Raw genomic sequence first — 14,822 nt, 5'->3', positions numbered from 1 at the left:
ACGTGGCCGTCTCCCTCTCTCTGTGTCTTCTCCTCTTCTCCTGGGAGCAGTCACGCTGGACTCGGAGCGCACCTGACCCTAACGTGAGGTCATCGTACCTAATCAATCTGCAGGGACCTGTTTCTACATAAGGCCACGTTCACGGGTGCCTGGAGCGAGGAGCCTCAATCTATCTTTCTGGGGGACACAATTCAAACCACAACACCAGCTGAGCCCCCGAGAGCAGCAGAGGCGATGGCCGAGGGGGTGGGAAACCTATACATGATGGTGAAGGAGGAAGAGGGGGTCCTGAGTTTGCGTTCCCACCCAAGGGAGCGGCAACTGCAGTGACAGGTCGCGGTCTGTTCCCTCCTTCTCAGTTCCCCCCAGAAGAGGCCCATGGAACCCCAGAGGATGTTTCCTGAATGTGGATGGAGTTTCCTCAGGTGCCTGCAGCGCTGTGAAGGTGTCCCGCTCGCTAGGACAACCTCCCTTCCAGAAGGAACTTGTTCGGCAGTTGGCTCGTGGTGTCCAGCTGTGAGCAGCTTTGCTGTACACGGTGAGGGCGATGCTTCTGAGGGGCAGTGTTTGCTCCAAACCCCCCACTGGTTTGGCTGAGACTCCTCAGATCTGCATCACAGTTGGAGATAATACTCTGTCTGTCTGTCTGTCTTCCTCTCTGTTTGCCTTGCAGGGGCAGCCTCCCTCCCCTGCGCCTCCAGAAATCTCTTGCCCTCCTGAGTCTTCCTCAGCATCCACTCCTGGAGGACGGAGGTGGCCCTACGAGCGTGGGAAACACACGCAGCTCCTTCCCAGCTCCTTCCCTGGTGTCTCCCTTTGCTCTGTCCTCTTTCTCTCTCTCTCGAGGCTCCGGGCGTGGGATTCTGTGTCCCCCTGCAGAGAAAGATGCAGCACCAAATGATTATCCCGCTGGGTTTGTGACCCCTGAAGGCGGTGTACGTAGGAATTTGTGTGATGTGAACGCCAAGGTCCAGCACACCCTCACCACTGCCTCACATTCCGTATTCGCGCAAAATATCCCTGGGACTTCATCCAGAATTTCCTTTCCTTGGACACAAACATCCATAGAAGGGATAAAGTATTGTGCTTCAGTTACCAGTAACGTGTACTCAGTGTGAGTGGAAGTTTAATCCAGAGGCAAAAACCTAAACTCATAAAGTAAACCTTAGAGTAGACAGGATGTGCGGACATCTTGCTGATTGTTGTTACTGTTTTAGGTAGGTGGGGTTTAAGAAAATTAATTTGAATACCATCATGCTACTTTTTTTAAAAAAGGAGATTCCTTTATTCATTTTAGAGGGAGACAGAGAGAGGAGAGTGTGGGGGCAGAGGGACAGAGAGAGAGAGAGAGAGAGGGAATCCTTACGTGGACACCTGCTGAGCACAGAGCCTGATGCGGGCTCAATCCCATGACCCTAAGATCATGACATGAGCTGAAACCAAGAGTCAGGCGCTAAACTGACTGCGCCGCCCAGGCTGCCCCTAGTCCTGCTACGTCTTGTTGGGTGCATTCATCACTACCTGGTAATGGAACTGAACTGAATCAGAGCCCACCAGGAGTGCCCTGGAGATACTCACCGTCAAAGGCAACCATGACCTTCTCTATCCTACGCACTGTCTCCCCAGCCATCACTCATTAGCTCCCTGGTGTTTGAGCTCCCCTGAGAAGAGTAAAATATATTGTGAAGACAACAAGACTGAAATCACTGGAATGATGCTACGTGGCCCAAACTCCAGTGATAACATGACAGCTGAATGGTATTTCTGACTCTGGTCGGGCTTGGTAGGCTCCGCCCCGGAGAGAGCCCTGTGATTGCTTCCCTGATCTGTGATCTTCAATGGCAGGAAGGGACAAGGCGGGGAGCTGTTGAGACCCACTCACTTTGGGAGTAATTGCTGTGATTAGCATCACCAAAAACAAAGGGTGCTGAATGGCGATACCAGTCACTTCCTGGTCAGTCCACCTCGCTGGTCCCTGGGAGGGCATGCAGCATGGCAGGCAATGGTAGGCAGTAGCCCCACCCCAGTGGCTGTGGGACTTTCATGAGGGGACCAGCACAGCCTCTGGCTTTTGATGTGGTTGCTGACCTACAGATGTTTTCTTCTCCCCCTCCTTTTTGACTTGATTTATTAAGCTACAATTCATGCATTGTACGACTCACCCATCGACAGTGTTTAATTCAGTGCTTTTAAAAAAAGATTTTACTTATTTATTTGACAGACAGATATCACAAGTAGGCAGAGAAGCAGGCAGAGAGAGAGGAGGAAGCAGGTTCCCTGCTGAGCAGAGTCTGATGCGGGGCTCGATCCCAGGACCCTGGGATCATGACCTGAGCCGAAGGCAGAGGCTTTAATCCACTGAGCCACCCAGACGCCCCAATTCAGTGATTTTTAGTACACTCGTGGATGTCTGCAACCATCACCAGTCAATTCTAGAACATTTCATCATCTCAGAAAAATATCCTGGACCCGTTAGCGCTCCATCTCCCTGACCCCCGGTCCCCAAACCCCCAAGCCCTAAGAATCCACTAGTCTACTTTCTGTCTCTATAGGGTTCTTGGTTCTGGACGTAGCACATAAATAGGACCATGCGGCATGTGATGGGCTTCTCTGCACTCAGCACGTTTCCGAGGTTCATCCGTGTCATACTGCGCGTCAGGACTCTGTTCCTTTTGCGGCCGGATGGTGCTCCACTCTATGGATGTACCGCACTGGCTTCTCCACTCATCCGTGGTTGGACATCGGGGTTGGTCCACTCTGGCTCTTATAAATAACACATTATTATAAGCACTTCTGTTCAAGTTTTTGCATCGCCATATTTTCATTTCTCTTGGGTGTATACCTCGGAGTGAAACCAAATACATTCTTCTTGGGCCATCAGTAAGGAATGGAAAAACCAACTTACCTTCAGGAAGCGAGGACAGCGGCTCTCATTCTCTGTTTTGCCCCATAGCCGTGTGGACTCTTCAGTTGTTTGTCCTCATATGGTCCACAGAGACCTTAAACATCTCAACACAACCCCACTCTGGTCCATAATATGGACGACAAAATGCTCATTGAATCTGATGAATGGAAAGGAGCCATTTCCCTAAATGCCCCAGTAACTCACATGGGAGCCAGAAGATAAGAGATAAAGCCCCACGAATGTTTGGGGCCTGCCATATCGGTGTAGTCTGTGGGATTTCTCCCGTCAGGTGAATGAATAGTTTTGAACCGTGGCACACTTATGGCTGAGAAAGAGGCACCGGACTCCGTACGCGGCACGTCACACTCTGAGGAATATTCCTTGCCCCAGGAGTTGGGTGAGTGGGGAGACTGTCACTGTCAACAGGGGGCTCCGCCGAGAGTCCAGGCCGGGGCGGAAGCTGTCCTGTCACTTGAGCCACTGAGCCTGGCAAGGCTGGGGCATGAGGGTAGCCATGGCGGGCACAGAAGCTCCGTGGACCTCACGAGCGTGGTGGAGGAGCTGTGGTATGGAGCCCCAGGAGCAAGGCTACACCGTCTACTGAACAATCAGCTCCCCAAGGGTAAACGTGGTATAAAGTTGCTATGCTTCTGCCCTTTGTTGTCATGTCTTTGAGTGACGTAATGGGATCGGTACCTAAGCCAAGGACAAACATGCATGGGCTGGACCCCCTGGAGGGGGCAGCTTATACAGACCTTTGTCCCGTGGGAGAACTTTATACGAGACCCAGTGAGACACTTCCCAATAGAGAATGCAATTCTGGAAACAAATACATGGTGTCTCCCACTAGCTTATGCTGTCTCCTTGAGGTAGGATGCATGTCCCAAGTTTCAAAGTGACTGTACGGCTGAGGAGACATGGTTCTGTTCCTTCGCGTCTGTTCCATCAAACGCTGCTCTCGATGGTGAGCTGGGCGCTGCTCTTAACTGACTTAACGATAAGTTGGCTGTGTGGCCCCGGACAGGAAGTCTCTGCAGGCACCCTGCCAATCTTGGTTGAACCCTCTGCAAGATATAAACACTATTTCTTTCCGAGGAGGAGGTATAATCAAGCCTTCAATCTATTCCTTATTCATGAGAGGTTAGTTTCAGTTTGCACAGAGCTCTGCTGGAAATTACATTTGTACCGTTGTCAAGGTTGACTTTCTCGGGGAAGCAAAGGAGTGGTGTTGGCCAGAACTCTCTTTTGCGTGTGACTCCAACTTTAATTGCCTTCATTAAAAATGGTAACCTATTAGGTGACTTGGCCGAAGCTTCCAGGGACAGAGTCAGGCATGGCTGGATCCAGGAACTCACAGAATTAATCCATTCACGATGTCTCCCTTCCCATTTCCCTCCTGTCTCTCTTTACTTCAAAGACTTTATTTTTGTAGTTTGGGCCGTTCCGCTTTACAGAATGTGGTGGGTGGAGGCCAGCCGGCTCTCCGGTCAGCAGTTTCAGCAGGAAGAGGATTTTGTTGCCCTGAACTCCATCATCATGTCCCTAAATTGGAAGCAGGCTGGGTCCTATGTCATCCTGCCTAGGGGACTGCGTGTTTGGTTTGTCCACACCTAGGTGCACGTCCACCCCTGCAGCAGAGGTGGAGAGAGCCACATCCGAGCAAGGGACGCAGAATGGGGGAAAGGTGGCGCTCAAAAGGGCCACTCACTCTTTATCAGAAAAAGGGAAAAGGGATTCTGGGCAGGCAAAACATCCAGTGCCCGCTGCAAGCAACACGCCCATCAGCTGTGTTCGGAAGGCCTTATCTTTAAGTCTGAGCAGATTAATAATGATTAGAATGCCCGGGGGAAGGCTCATCTTATTTCAGAAAGACCACTTTCAAGTAGCAGCTTTTGACTCTAATCAGTTTGCTAATTATAATTATTTTCATTAAAGCAGGTGCTCAAGAGACTTCCACTTGGCAACACATTGTTAATGGCTTGAGTTATTGCATGTGGTTGGGAGCTTTTAAAGTTATATTTCTTGCCGAGTATTTGATCAATAATTTGAAGCAATTAGGGGCAAGTTCACCTTAATGGCATTTTGCTGTGTCTCTGCTACTTTTCCTCCTTTTATTCTGTGAACGTGAAGGTGCCCAGTGGCTACCTTGGGGAAGGTGCTCTGGGTTTGACTCACATGTTGGTGCTGGTGTTACTGTGACCATGTAAATCCTATTTAGAGCTGGGCTTTGTGGCATGGTGTAGTTTCTTTTTCTTTCTGGTATCGGAGAGCTTCCTTCCTTCCTTCTCTTCCTTTTCCCTCCCTCCATTCACCCCTCCCTCTTTTCCTTTCTCCCTCCCTCCTTCTTTCCTTCCTTCCTCTTCCTTCCTTCTTTCCTCCCTCCCTCCCTTCCCCCCTTCTTTCCTTCCTTCCTCTCTCCTTCCTTCTTTCCTCCCTCCCTCCCTCCCTTCCCCCTTCTTTCCTTCCTTCCTCTCTCCTTCCTTCTTTCCTCCCTCCCTTCCCCCTTCTTTCCTTCCTTCCTCATTCCCCCTCTTCTTCCGCTTCTGCCTCCTCCTTACTCTCCCCTTGTTGCTGTAGGGACTGATCACTCGCTCAACCCCCAATTCTCTCCCCATTGTGCAAATCTCCTCTCAATATATTAGTGGGCACTTGGCGGGTATCACTTTTGCCTTCTTAAAAGACATCACTGCTGGAATCTTCTCTAGGTGGGTGCCGTCCTCCTTCTCTGGTTTCTATGAAAGGAGAAGAAAAGGATTCAGAGCCAGAGGGACAGGTGGTGGGTGGCTGGGGCTCTTATCCAAGTCCCTGAAAATGGACACACTTGGGCCAGAAGTTAGCTTTTTGTTAAATGTGGCTCAGTCATTGTGCTTTTGTCTTTTCTTATAAACCGAAGTGTCTCTAAGCACATCAGTCTTTGGCATCCCATTGATTCCAAATCCCCATTGACTTTTCCCACATCTCCTGCGGGATGGTTGGTGGTGTACACACTGACCACGAAGCACCTTCTTGATATTCGGAGATGAACTTCATCAGTCTCCAGTAGATTGTGAGTGGGAAAGAGGGTGTTTGTCTGTCTGTTCCCAGTGCATTTGTAATTCATGTGTGTGGCAGTTTGATATAAATCATAATATTTGATTTCCAGTGTATTTCACTAGTCACACATCCGAAAGGGGAAGAGAAGATATTGTACCTAGAATTAGAATAAATCCAAAACCTTTTTTATCATGTTTGACTCTATTCAGAACTGAGTCACCTGTAACAAAGCTCTCGAGGTTTGGTAAGAAGGTTTGGTAAGAAGGTTTGGCGTGGTTCCTTAGGGTCAAAGATACTGATGGGTCCACATTCAAGGTCAGTCAGTGCCCGAGATCACACCACTGCTTTCCGTATTCGGTTCTCGAAGAATCCTTGATGTGAACACTGTCCCTACAACACTTCCTTAAAGGTAGGAGAGGAACCACGATGTCTTACTATTTCCGCCCCGCGGACCAGCCCCGTGGCAGGCAGGCTAGAAGGCGAGGTTGGGCCAAGGACACGGTCAGCCACTGCGGAATGGTGGGGCTCTTTCGACGTAGAGATGTTGAAAACTGAGTCACGGGGGGCTGAGCCAGAGTGGTTTTGTTTCAGAAAGTGTTGGCTGAATGTAAACTTTCCCCCCCAAAAATTGACATAAAATCTCATCATATAACATTAATTACGTTCAGTGTGTGAGTCACCGACTTCGAGTACAGTCTCATCACTCAGTGACCTCCACCGCATTCAGTGCCAAACCATTTTCATGACCCCAAAAGGAAACTGTGCCCATGAAGCAGTGAGCTCCCATTCTCCCCTTCTGCCCTCAGTCCCTGGCAAGCGCCGGTCACTTCTTGTCCCGGTGCTTTACCTGTTGAGTAAATTTCACCGAAGTGGGATCACACGACAAGTGATCTTTCACGACGGCTTTCACTCAGCGTTGTGGTTTGGAGGCTCGTCTGTGTGGTAGCCTACAGAAGGACTTCCTTCCTCCTGACAGATGAAGAAGATGGCATCGTATGGACATGCTGCAGGTGTTTTACCTGTCCATCCGTTGACGGTCATTGGCTTGTTTCTGCCTTTTGGCTAGTGTGAATGGTGCTGCTACGTGCATTTGAGTCTCCGTTTTCAACTCCTTTGGGTATACACTCAGGAGTGGGGGTTTCTGGATCATACAGTATTCTATATTTAATTCTATAGTCTATGTCTTATAGAATGTATAAAATATATTTTATATAAAAACATATTTACAAATTTATAAAAACATAAAATATATAAAATATATTCTAATATATAAAATATATCCTATATTGTAAGTAGGATCCATGCTCAGCACGGAGCCCACCATGGGGTTTGAACCCACGACCCTGCGATCACGACCTGAGCTGAGATCCAGAGTTGGACGCTCAACTGACTGAGCCACCAGGCGCCCCTCTATATTTAAGTTTTAAGGGACCACCCAGCTGGTTTCTACAGTGGCCGCACCGCCTGTGATTCCCACCAGCAGTGTATGAGGCTTTGAACTTGTCCACATCCTCACCCACACTTGTTATTTTCCATTTCCTTAAAATTACAGCCATCGTCGTGGGTGTGACACGGCATCTTTGCGTGGTTCTGACCCGCCTTTCTCCCGTGAATGGTGCCGAGCTCCTTTTCCTGTGCTGTTCCGGTGTCTGGGTGTCCTCCGACATGTTGTCATCCACCATCTGAGGAAGCGTTCTTACGACATGAGAAGCCCCCGCCCCTGGTGTGCTCTTTGCCCTGTGGCCCATGAGTAGGTGCGGGGTAAAGGGAGGTGGGTGCGTGGGAAATAAACGAACCGGTCCTAATCGTTCCCTCCACTCAGCCCTGCTTTGCCCTTACTGGACGGGCTGCTTTGGAAACGCTCTTCCGCGCCAGCGGGGTATCTCAGCTTTTCCAAAGCCACGCGCTGTCTTCTCTGACTCTTTGGGGATCTGGCCTCCTTCCAAACAGCCGTGTGCTGAGGACAGAGCTGGGCACAGCTGCGCCTGGTAATGAAGCCCGGGTCCCTTGAGCTGCCCGCGACACTGTTCAATAAAGAGCTTCCGAATTCGGGCCGTAGCCTTATCCCGTGTCCTTTCCCAGCTCCTCATGGGAAACTTCAGTGCTCATTAGCCCTTCCAGAGTCTTGAGCTAACAGTTTTAGACAAACCACGAATCTGCTGTGGGCCAGCGTGTGGTGTATGCTCGGCCTCAGGGATAGTGGACACAAACCCTGAAGTTAACTCCCGCCTTCTCCTGGAGAGGCCCTTGGAGCATGTCGCGCCGCTCCTCACAGACCTGCCGTGGCTCTCCCTTCCCACGATCCGTGGATATTCCTGCCAGCGAGACGTGGCCCTGCCCACCTCCTCTGCAGCTCCTGGCCTGTAGGCCCCATCACACGGGCAGTTCCGCCTCAAACCTGCAAGTGACGCTTGGGGACACACCAGAGGCAGCCTCACACCTGCTGCTGTCCCTTCACCCTTCCTCGTCCTTCTAGGACAAGGCTATGCGAGGCCTTGCCTCACCCACTTATCAAAGACAATACGCCTCTTCCTTTGGTTTGTGTTAATGGAAAATGTACGTTGCTACTTGTTGAAAGAGTAAGGAAATCTTACTGAGGTAAGACAGGTGTTCAGCCTTACGACAGGGAGAGCAGTTGGGCTCATCTGCGAACACAAGGACAAGAGGGGGTTTATGGGTAAGCATCAGGGTCAGGGTCAGTGGATGGAAAGTGAGTAAGAGGAGATGTCGGGGGGTGGGGGGTGGCCCAGGTACGCTGCTGACCTCATGGGATTCCTGCTGCAGGCAGGCCAGGGAGACCAGTTGTCGAGGCTGAGAGATTCTCTTTCTAGGATCTTAGCAGGATTCTTGCGAAAAGTAGGTTCTGCACACCCAGCCAGGATGGGGCTGGAGGGCAAGGTCTAACTGGAAATGGGCTGAGAGGAGCCTGACGGAGTTTGATAAGGAGAAAGACTCTGACATTCCTCATGGTCTGGATCCCTGGGGGTTTCGTTTACTGGCCTGATCACCATCAACATCTATAACGCTCGCAACGGAAGAGTTGGTCATTTCTTGTTTTGTCCTCCCCAGGGAAGCAAAAGCTCGTGGCCTGGAGGTTTTTCACCCTTTCCAGCCCTGTCCTCAGTGTCCAGGGCAGTGTGTGTGCCCAGTGAGCGTGTGCATGGTGGGAAGTTGTCCAGAGTCGTGCGAACATGGAACGTGGGCCCTTTCTTGCACAGCAGGTGCACACAGAAAGTGGATGGGGCTCAGGTGGGCTCTGTAGTAAGTCTGCCTACCTGTCAGTCTGGCAGCTCCCCTGGAGGACTGCTGAAACATCATCAGGGTCCACATCCCATCGTCCTTGGAGTAGGGAATTCCTTGGCAGGGCAAGACTTCTGCAGCGATGGAAGCTGTTAGCTTTTCCAACTCCCATTTCGTGCGGACACTGCCTGTCTCCTGTCTTTCTCGGGCAGCCTTGGGACTGCGCAGAAATTGAAGGAAACTCACTGGGGAAACCCCGGACCCCTACCATAGTACAGGCTGGGCAGAGATGACAGAGTCAAGCAGGGGTTCAGGGAGAGCCTGTTTGATTCACGACACTGACCACGCTTATGTCATGATAGCCCGACAGTCAAGGCTTCTTGAGGAATTTAGTTTCCAACACTGTTAGAAATTGGACTCGAGCAAGCTTGCATCGTACTAGTCCCCTTGGGTATCCTGTGGTTGTTCCTGGCATCCAGAATTCTGCAGACACTTCTGGGAGCCCGGCACGGGCATGAGCTAATGCAATGTTAGCCGCAGTGCAGAGGTTTTCTGTGCTTTTTTGAGAACAAGGCCACGAATCTCCGCAGTAAGCTGCAGCTCGCTCAAGTCTCAAGAGCCCGATGCCTGTATTTCACAGTAACTTCAGGTGGGAAAATGTCTTCTGGCACTTTTATTTGAGAGGAAATGGGCTGCAAGGTCAAATGCAGTCTCCATCTGGCCGTGAGCCTCATCAGAGCTGGGGACTGCCCATGTGATTTATGAGAACTTCGGCCAGAAACATACCCTTTATTAAACAGCTTTCTCGCCCACCCCTGGATTGCCAGAAATACTGTCTTGGTACCTTGAGTCAAGGCAAATGTGTTCTTTGGAGCAGCCGTCATCGGCCAGCCTGCACTCCTCGTTTGTTTTCAAGATGTGGTCTTTGAAGCGCTGTGATGGGCCTGGGAAGGCAGATCTTCCTTAGATCCGGCCACACAGCTGACGGTCTGCAGTTTACATCTGGTTAGCCACGGTCCTAGCAGGCTGTCGGGCTGGCCTTCAGCCTCCAGAGTCCCTGTGGGTTAGATTAGGAATGGTTAAAGGTCAAAGAGAGGATTGTTGCCCCCCATTCTACTGGCGCCATGACTTTGACTAGTTTAGATTCCTTACGAGAGTGGAATCATGCCATATCTATCCTTTGCGGCCTTATTTCGGTCAACAACGTCCTCCAAATTCATCCAGGGTGTCGCAGATGGCCGAATTTCCCTCTTTTGAAGGGATGAATAATATTCTATTGTATATACCACACCTTCTTTATCCGTCCGCCCACCAGTGGGTGTTCAGGTCGCTTCCATACCTCGGCTGTCGTGAGTAGTGTTGCGGTGAACACAGGAGTGCGGATAGCTGTCTCTTAAGAGATCTCGGTTTCAACCCTTCTGGATGAACACCCAGAAGTGGGATTGTTGCGTCATATGGTAGTTCCATTTTTTAATTTTTTGAGGAACTGTCATACTGTTTCCCACAGCAGATGCCCCATTTTGCACTCCTACTAACTGTACAATCGTTCCACTTTGTCCACATCCTCGGCAACACCTGGCATCTCTCGTCCTCTTGATGACAGTCATTCTGACAGGTGCGAGGAGGTATCTGGTTGTGGTTTTGATTTGCATTTCTCTGATGACTAGTGATGTTGAACACCTTTTCATGTACCTGTTGGCCATTTATATGCCTTCTTTGGAATAATGTTTATTCGGTTCCTGTGCCCATTTAAAAATCAGATTGTAGGGGCGCCTGTGTGGCTCAGTGGGTTAAGCCGCTGCCTTCGGCTCGGGTCATGATCTCGGGGTCCTGGGATCGAGTCCCACATTGGGCTCTCTGCTCAGCAGGGGTCCTGCTTCCCTCTCTCTCTCTGCCTGCCTCTCTGCCTACTTGTGATCTCTTTCTGTCAAGTAAATAAATAAAAAATCTTTAAAAAAAATCAGATTGTATTTTTGCTCTGAAGTTATATGAATTCTTTATATATTTTGGATCTAACCTCTTATCAGATAATGTGATATGCAAATATTTTCTCCCATTGGGTAGGCTACCTTTCGTTTTGTTGCTGATTTCCTTCACCATGCAGAAGCTTTTTGATTTGACATAGTTCCAGTTTTTAATTTTTACTTTTATTGCATGTGCTTTTGGTGTGAAATCCAAGAAATCATTGCCAAGACCCATGTCAAGGAGCTTACCTCTCATGCTTACCATGTTTTCCTTTTAAGGGTATTTAAAAAATATATATATACTTAAAAGACCCTGGAAGGCTGGCCACAGCCCTCACTGAGTGGTCTCTTACAACTGCAAATGGGGGGGTCTCTCTCTGGGATCAGGAACCTTTCTTCTCGACACTTCCGGTGTAGGTGTGGTAAAAGCTCCTTGCTCCTGCTGGCCACCTACTCCCACACACACCTTCAGCTCCACTGAATTACAAATAGTCAGTCACACTCCTTGAATGCACCATGTGTATTCAGCTGGGACCCTGAAGGATATATTTGAATATCATTGTGGATGTGTAGGTCTATAATTTTCCTTTGAGCATCACTTTAGCTAGATCTCACAGATTGTTAGACGCCGTGTTTTTAACATACCTTTTTTCTAAAAATCTTGTGAATTGGGTCTCTACTAAAAGTATGATATACAACATTAAGTTTGTTAGGATTATTTGTGTAGGCATTCTGTATATTTAATTTTTAGTCTGCTTGACCCGTTTGGGTCCCAAGTGTCATATGATTTCCCCATATTGCACCATTATCTCTTGTTGTGTCTGGCTTATGGATGTTGTTGCTGTGTTTTTGGGCTCATAGCCATCAGTTACATTATTAACTCTCAAGTTTTCCCATTTAGTGCTCTGAGGGCTGAATCCTATCTTGTTGGATATCAAGATCCAGGGTACTATTACTTGTGTTTAAAAAATTTAGACTATTTAATTTAAATTCAATTAGCCAACATACAGTACATCATTAATTTCAGATGTAGAGTTCAGTTATTCATTAGTTGCGTATAACACCGAGTTCTCATCACATCACGTGCCATCCTTAATGCCCATCACCCAGTTATCCCATCCCCCCACTGCCTCCCCTCCAGCAGCCCTCAGTTTGTTTCTTAGAGTTAAGAGTCTCTCTTGGTTTGTCTGCCCCTCCGATTTCTTCCTAGTTTCCCTCCCTTCCCCATGATCTTCTGCACAGTTTCTTATATTCCACATATGAGTGAAACCATGTGATCATTGTCTTTCTCTGATTGACTGTTTCACTCAGCATAATACCCTCCAGTTCCATCCACGTCAATGTAAATGGTAAGAGTTCATCCTTTTTTATGGCTGAGTAACATTCCATTGTATATATACCACATCTTCTTTATCCATTCATCTGTCGATGGACATCTGGGTTCTTTCCACAGTTTGGCTATTGTGGACATTGCTGCTATGAACACTGGGGTGCAGGTGCCCCTTTGGTTCACTACATTCGTATCTTTGGGGCAAGTATGTAAGAGTGCAATTGCTGGGTTGAGCCCTGGACTTTAAATCTCAAGATATCTGTCATTTTATTATTTATTTGTGATTTCCCCCAACCACACATCTGCCTTCTTGAGTAACCTCCATATTGTTTTCCAGAGTGGGTATCCAGCTTACATTCCCACTGGCAATGTAAGTGTTCTCTTTTCTCTGCATCCTCGCCAGTACCTGTTGTTTCCTGACTTGTTAATTTGACCATTCTGACCTGTGTGAGGTGGTATCTCATTGTGATTTTGATTTGTATTTCCCCGATGCAGAGTGACGTTGAGGAAATAGTCAACAAAACTAACAGGCAGCTTATGGAATGGGAGAAGATATTTGCACATGACATATCAGATAAAGGGCTAAAGGATATAGTATCCAAGATCTATAAAGAACTTATCAAACTCAACATCCAAAAAACAAATAATCCTGTCAAGAAATGGGCATAAGACGTGAACAGACATTTCTCCAAACAAGATATACAAATGGCCAACAGACAGGTGAAAAATTGCCCAAGATAATCTTTTGAGAAAATTTTCCAAGCAGGGCAGACAATATGTCACCTGCAGAAAAGGAACATTTTATTTCTTTCTCTCTGGTGTTTATAACTTTTATTTCTTTTTCTCTTCTTATTGCCCTGGCTATCATCTCTGATGTCATGTTAGATAGAAGTGGTGACCAGAAATATTATTTGATTTAAAAGATACTGCCCCCCCCAAAAAAAACCATACACACACCTTATCAAGTTTGGTGACTTTTCTCTACCGCCACTAGATTCCTTAAGTGTTTTATTTTTTTAAAGATTTTTATTTATTTATTTGACAGACAGAGATCACAAGTAGGCAGAGAGGCAGGCAGAGAGAGAGAGAGAGGAGGAAGCAGGCTCCTCGCTGAGCAGAGAACCTGATGTGGGACTCAATCCCAGGGCCCTGGGATCATGACCTGAGCTGAAGGCAGAGGCTTTAATCTGCTGAGCCACCCAGGCACCCCAAGTGTTTTTATTTAAAAAAAAAATAGTTAATGGTTATTTAATTTTATTGAATATTTTTCTTCACTTATTAATGACCATATACATTTACCCTTTTATCTAGTAAGTGGCAAATTATATTAAGAATGACTTTTTAAGACTTTTCATAAACCTTAACTGACTATTATATATACACAGATTTTGGATTCATGCTACTTTTTTTTTTTAATTTAGAAAGTATCTATGTGCAAAAGTGGTTTTGTCCTCTAATTTCTTTTCTTGCACATTTGCTTAGCAATTTGTCTGTTAGCATCTCAGGGGAATGTCAAACAGGCAGTTGGTGTACTGTTTTGGTTTTGGTTTTCAACTGGTAGTGGATGCAATGGGAAATTGATACCCATTGCTGAGGTACTGCAAAGCATCTCCTCTTCCATCTGAAGGCAGAGATGTTCACATCTAACTAACCCTAACCTTTTGTATCCTTTTTATACAGCATGTAGTTGGATCGTGTTAGATTAACTGTTCTGCCAATCTAATTCTGCCTTTTTAACTTGAGATTTCAATCCATTTACATTTAATATAATTACCGATAAGGTAAGATTGGCACCAACTACCTTCAGATTTGTTTTCTGTGTGTCCATTGTTGCTTTCTTCTGTGATAAAGATAGATTTTTCTTGTGTAGAATTATAATTCTCTTATTTCCTTTGCCGTATATTTTTGAGTTATTTTCTTAGTGACTGCCCTGGGGGATCACCCCTTAACTCTGGATTTGTAAGATACAGTTCAGACAAATACAAATTTAGCTTTAATCGTACAAAAAAACTTCCCTTCTATATGGCTGTAGCCCCTTTTATGTTGTTGTTTTCACAAATTACATCTTTATGTATTGTGGACCAATCAATCTGATTCATAATTATTGCATCAGGCAGTTATATTTAAGACAAATAGGAAAAAATGATTTGCAAACAAAAAATATATTTATATTATCTTTTATGTTTACCCATGTAGTTATTTTTACTGGTGCTCTTTATTTCTTGATGTAGATTTGAGTTACTGTAAGTGTCCTTTTGTTTCAGTCTGAAAGAATCTCTTTAATATTTATTTAATAGAGCAGTTCTGATAACAACAAACACTTTTAGTTTCTGTTATACAGATGTTTTAA

This window comes from Meles meles, chromosome 10 (genome assembly GCF_922984935.1).
Source record: "Meles meles chromosome 10, mMelMel3.1 paternal haplotype, whole genome shotgun sequence".
NCBI lineage: Eukaryota > Metazoa > Chordata > Mammalia > Carnivora > Mustelidae > Meles > Meles meles.
Note: the sequence above shows the minus strand (reverse complement) of the source record.